Genomic DNA, 6,000 nt, shown 5'->3' with positions numbered 1-6,000 from the left:
ACGGCACGGTTCAGTTCAGTTCGGCCTGGCCTGGCCTGGCCTGGCCCGGCCCGGGTCCGTCCCGTCCCGTCCCGTCCGCGCCGTCTCCCCCGCACGGCATCGGTAACCAGGGCAACCTCAAGTCGCGCCGCCATTGGCGGGTTTAACGCGGAGCAGCAGCCAATGGGGCGCCGCCCCGGGCCGCGCCGGGCCAATGGGGGTGTGCGCCGGGCCGGGCGGCGCGTGACGCGACGCGCGGGCGGGGCGGGGCGGGCGGAGCGGGCGGCGGGGCCGCCACCATGGAGACCCCGGGGTAGGGCGGGCGCGCCCGGCGGGGCCGCGGGGCCGCTCCGCGCGGTGAGTGCGGGCTCGGGGGGGCCGCGGGCTGGGGCCGCCGCGCGCTGGGGCCGCCGCGCGGGAGAGGCGAGGGGGCGGCGGGGGGCGGCGAGGCAGGCGGCGAGGCAGGCGAGGCGGCGGACCCCGCCGGGGCACCGGGGCCGAAGAGCCGTCGTCTCGGGCGGACCCCGCGGGCGGAGCACCGCGCGCTCTCTGTGCCCGCGGGGCCGCCCGGAGCGCGGTGGAGCCGCCCGGAGGGGGCCCTGCGGGCGGAGGTGCCGCCGCCCGGCCCCTGCCCCGGGCGCCGCGCGGCACCGGGCGGGAGCGCGGAGCCCGGGCCCGCCGGTGCCCGCGGCCGCGCCGTGTGCGCGGCGCTGCGCCGGGAGCTCCGAGCCCGGCGGAGCCTCAGCGGGCAGGGCCACCGGGCCTCGCCGCGCCCGCAGCGCCGCACGGCCCCGGGCGCGGGGCCGGGCGGGGACACGGCGGGTGCTGCGGGGGATGGCGGGGTCGGCGGAGCGGGCGCGGGGAGCCGGCAGCGCCGGGCCCGGTGTGCCCGCAGGAGGCGGCCGCGGGGCCCAGCGTCCGCTCCCGTGCTCTGCGGAGTCCCAGGCTCTGGCTGCCGCCCCGGTGTTCCCGGGGTGCCTGACCCCGCTGCCGTCGCGGTGTTCCCCGCACGGGATTTAAATATGGATTTTTCACCCTTCGTGCGACCGCAGAACGAGCCGCGCTGCCGTCGCCGAGTACCGGGAGCCGCGGAGCATCCTCGGGCCGCGCACCGTGGCACGGCTCTCGGGGCTGTAGTAACTTCGTGCGGTGTGTTCTCCCCTGTGTCCGGTCACGCACGCGGGGCTGGCAGCGGAGCAGCACGGGGGGACAGCGGGGGGACGGCCGCGCCCGTGGGGACAGGTGGCCGTGCCGCCGGCTGGCCGTGCCTCGGGCACGCTGCAGTGTGTGCGGGAACAGAAAGTGCTCTGCAGGTGCCGGTTACCGAGTGCGACTGCCGTGGCTTGGGCTGGGAGAGCTGGGAAATGAAGTCTTGCCGCAATAAAATAAATGCTGATGCTGAGCACAGGCTGTTTCAGCACAGAAAAACCGGAGTTGATGACTCAAGCCCCCTCTGGTCCATCTCTCCTCCCGGCTGACGCTCAGGAGACATCACCGGTTCACCAGCAGAGAACTGACTGTTTCTGAAGTGCCTCTGTTTGCCCCATAGACCTTTGTACTTTTTTTTTTTTCTAAATAGCCTCCCGCTCCCTGTTAATTTTACATTAGTCATTGCTTCCAGATTCGACTGTTTGAAGGAAAAGGTGTGGTTGGACTGAGAGCACTAGTGTTGCATGAACTGGCTTTTCAGTTTTTTTCAGCATTGCCAGTTTTTGATAAATTGGAGTTTAGAGATTAGGAGATGACAAGGATAATGTTTTCCCCTTAACTAATAACTGTATTTATGAGGACAACATCAAATAGTTTGTTCGTTGTGATAAAGATATGGGAACCTACTAAATGTGCTTGTTTAGTTGATGAAGAGACAGTAATTCAGTCGTGTTCATCATGTTTAAAGTGGGGGAAGTGTGTGTTGGGGGCAAAAGCTTTTTGTTGGCATTTATATCCTGTAATGTTACTGTTAAACATTACAACGTTATATGTGAGTAAATGTAACCTGACTGCGGAAAGGTAGGTTGCAGTAACTTTCTCCTTCTGTTGAAATTGCTTGTGAAGTTTTCTATTGCTGCTGCAATAAGATGGTATTCATATTTTTAATTAAGGTAGAAAAGCTGATAGCCCCTTTCCAGTAAAAACTGTGTCTTTTTCCCTTTCATCTTGTTAGATGTTCAGCACAAATAGCAGTACTGATACCAGAAGTTCTGCTTTGAAACACAGTTGGAGAAAGTTTTGTGAGAGTCATCTTCTATGAGGGAGGAAAATTTGTTCTAATTTTTTGTAGATTGTCAACAAGATAATGCCTTCTGGAGTTTGCATTTTTCAATAGTAATGCAGGATCCTTTTATAATGAGCAGTTGAATTCAGTCACACAATGTAGACAAGGAAAGTTATAGGATACACTGCCTTTTTATAGAAGCTTCTTGCAATAGCAAAACAGTCTGTAGTGCATTTTGAGTTATTTTTCATATTCAGTGATAGCATATACTATGTAAAAATAATAGTAATCTTAGTAATGTGTGTTTGCTGTTTAGTGTAGAAACCTACATGAACTGAGAGAAGACTCCGGAGAAAAGCTGCATTGTAAATGAACAGAAAACATAAATAAGAACTTCATGTACTTCTGCTTCACTTTATGTAGATTGTTTAAACACATTTAGTACAGATGAAGAGCTAAAGCAGTTCTGAATCTCTGGGACTGAGTAATGTCTAAATTTTGTTATGGTTTTTTTTTTTTTTCTTAATTGTGATGCTGAAAATAATCAAGTCCTGCAACATCTGGTTATTTGTTTGCTGCAGGAAAGCAGTGGCTAGTTCAGGGAGTTCTGTGAGCTTAACAGTAGACGAGTTTGCTTTAGTACCAGGGTTTAGTACTTAGTGTAATGTGGTACAGGAAAGTCCCCTAAAAAAGCAAGCAGAACTTGTGCTACTTGTCTGGAAAAGCATAGTTGTGAGCCTGTTATTGGCCATAGTCTGTACTGCTCTCAGTTATTCTGTCCTGTTCAGTCACATCAGTGGCTCTGGGTGGCTTTCGTGGAGGTGCTGCGGATGAGCAGCTGTGCTCCTTTTCTTTTCGGGTGCTCACGGCGTGGCAGAGCAGGGCAGGGCCCGGAGCAGGGAGCGTTCCTGGCAGGCTGCTGTGGGCTGGGACCCCGCTCCAGGAGCCTGCCCCGCTGGGAACAGCAGCTCCGTGTGCCAGGGCTGCTGCAGGAACAGCCTGTCTCGCTACCTTGTACAACGCGCATGTGGGCATCTCCCCCGGGAACCTGTGTTGGTGCGGGGCAGAATTCTGGAATTTTCAGCATTTTTGGTTAGGTTGTGGGGTTTTTTTTCTCAAGCAAAAAGATGATGTCAAGTCCTTATGAATGAGGCATGCACTGCCAGTCTAAAATTAAACTGGTTTGAACTTTAGTAATGAGGTGGGAAAAGAGAAAGGCCTGGCATAGCTTTGTGTGTGAGTGACCAGAAACCAGATGTGAAACTGGGCTGTTGGGCATGGCCAGTAGCTGTCACTTGCTGCTTGCCTCCGCCTTGACTGCAATGTTGCTGACAACAAGGCAGTTCAAATGCTAGTGAAGATGGGGAGCAAACACAAGCCCGCAGCCAAGCCCAGAGCCAGGGCCTGGGGAAATGGCCCTTCCCAGGGAGCAGGCTGTGCTGGCCCTGGCAGCAGAACTTGGGAATGGAGCTGGAGGGGGTGATGGCACCGAGCAGTCTCTGGGCATGCTTGGGAGCTTTGCTGATTCTCAGCTGCTTTTCCTAAGGCCTGCGAGATGTCCTAGTTCATTGGATAACTTCTGATGTTCTTTTATCCAAACAGAATACTCATTTACTCTGCTCAGGGGCGGTTTGCGGAGGGAGGGGAGGAGGTGGATAAAGACAGCCAAAAACTGCCTCTGGTGACCTTCCCAAAGCTTTTGCTCGCACGGAAGAAAGTCCCAGTGTCTTGTCAGTTAAATCTCTGCAGCTGGCAGCAGTGTTCAGACCTTTGCTCCTTTGCCACTTGCTGCCCTTAGTGCCTCTCTCCTTTAGTTTGAGGCAGACGAGAGAGGCTTGGATTTCAGGAGGAAGGAAGGAGTCCATCACTTTCACAGGAGATTAATTATTTTCTTTTTTGATAGTGGAATCTCCGACTGTCGTTGAAAGGGAAGGCTGAAGGAGAAGGGTCTGGGAGTGACGTGTCATGGCAGCTCAGCTGGGCCACGGGAGGCTGGAGGCCACGGGAGGCTGGAGGCCGTGATGCTTGGCTGTGGAGCGGCTGTGTGTCCAGGCCCAGGGGGGCCGTGGAGCGACCATGTTCCAGGAGGCCGTGGAGCGGCCGTGTGTCCCGGAGGCCGTGGAGCGGCCGGGTGTCCAGGCTGGCCGGGTGTCCAGGCTGGCCGTGTGTCCAGGCTGGCCGGGTGTCCAGGAGGCCGTGGAACGGCCGTGTGTCCAGGCTGGCCGTGTGTCCAGGCTGGCCGTGTGTCCAGGAGGCCGTGGAGCGGCCGGGTGTCCAGGGTGGCCGTGTGTCCAGGCTGGCCGGGTGTCCAGGGTGGCCGGGTGTCCTGGCCCGGGGAGGTGACTCCAGCACAGGCTTGTCCTTTCAGGATGGGCGGTGTGAGTCAGCCCTCCTTCCTGGAGAGCGAGCGGTGTCTCTGCGGGAACCGGCCCGGCCAGTTCCCTGCTGCCTCTCCTTGCCTTTCCTCCCTGCCAGCGGGAAGGCACAGTTCTGGCTGCCGCGATCCGTGGAGAATGTCTGGGGCTCTCTTCCACTTTCTGGTCCTCTTCATTACATCCCACTCTTACAGGAAAACAAAGATGACTTTGGAAAGCTGGGGAAAATCTGTTCTTTGAGTATGGTGTCTTTAAACAAAGTGCCATTTTAACAGAGTTTTTATAAAAAGGCATACTTTTTTTATACATGTGTTTTCCTACTTTAATTTTAAGCAATTGTACTATATTAAGAAAAAGAAATTGCTAGTTTTCTCCAAAATGTCTCCATGACCATCTCTTACAGATCTTCCCCGCCCCCTTTTTTTAACTTTGCAACGCATTTTAGAGATTTTACTTATCTAGGTAAGAAATTTTCTTACTAGGATTTGAAGACCAGTCAACTTCCTTTTTAATTGCTTTTAAAAATAATTTAAAATACGTCTTTATTTTTAGTGGAGAAAATGAAACCGGGAGTTGTAACTTTGAGAGTCGTTAAACCACTATTCAAGAAATAAGTAAAATTAACCTCCCACCATGTAGTGTTCTCACTGAAATGTAGTGTGTTTTTGTGAACCTTCAATTAACATTATAGTTGATCTAATATTTTGATTGGTGTTGTGATGAATTCATCATTAAAGAGCAGAAAGGAATTTATTGTAGATTCTTTGAAGGTGCACAAGTTGAAACTTGCATTCTGCATCGCAGCTCAGTGGGGGATTTTTAATGTATTTACAGTTGGTGCATGGGTTGGTGGCTGTGGCAGTGAATGCAATCCCCTGTGGCTATGGGAGCTATGGGATGTGTGAGGCCTGTGCAGGCTGTGGGATGAACTGGCCGTCAGGGTTCGTGCAGAGCAGTTTAGGGCACCAGGTCGCCGTTCCCTGATGAGCGAGGTGCATGGGAGAGCCCTGATGGGATTTGCTTGTCTTGGGGCGCCTGAGCTGGCTGGCAGTAGGGGTAGCTCTGCATCAGGTCGGTCCAAGAAATGCCCTTAGACTGACTGGGGCCACCTCCAGAGGCAGCAGGAGCAAGAGGAAGAAGGTCCCGGGAGGAGGTGGAGGGGCTGAAGGCAGGAAGGTAGGGGCAGTTTTCCTACCGCAGCTAGGGCAAGGAGTAGCAGAGGTCTGGGAGCAAGCGAGGAAAAGAAGGAGCTGTGGTGTGATGCCAAATTTCACCTTTTGTCCCATGAGGTACAGCTGTAAGAAACAAGGAAGAAGCATTAAAAATTTTATGGATTTCTGTTTGTTTCTGTGGGTGCCAAAAACTTTTCCTGTCTTTATCTTCTTATCAAAAGCTCCTCATCTTCTGTCTGTGGTGTGGCAAGACAAAGAC

General features: G+C 54.3%; 1 protein-coding gene across 6 annotated transcripts in view; it reads left to right on the top strand.

Annotated features, from left to right (window-relative positions):
- Nucleotides 1–218: 218 nt before the first annotated feature.
- Nucleotides 219–6,000, top strand: part of PKP4 (plakophilin 4) — a 70,232-nt gene continuing 64,450 nt past the window's right edge. For 5 of the 6 annotated variants that reach the window (XM_068195045.1, XM_068195044.1, XM_068195042.1 and 2 more), the window contains exon 1: nt 220–336. The gene's annotated coding sequence lies outside the window, so the exon portion shown is untranslated. Of the gene's footprint in view, nt 337–6,000 lie in introns of all 6 variants that reach the window. The other variant, XM_068195046.1, reaches the window with a different exon arrangement.

The sequence above is a fragment of the Anomalospiza imberbis genome, chromosome 7 (genome assembly GCF_031753505.1).
Source record: "Anomalospiza imberbis isolate Cuckoo-Finch-1a 21T00152 chromosome 7, ASM3175350v1, whole genome shotgun sequence".
NCBI lineage: Eukaryota > Metazoa > Chordata > Aves > Passeriformes > Viduidae > Anomalospiza > Anomalospiza imberbis.
This window is presented reverse-complemented; position numbering and strand designations above follow the sequence as displayed.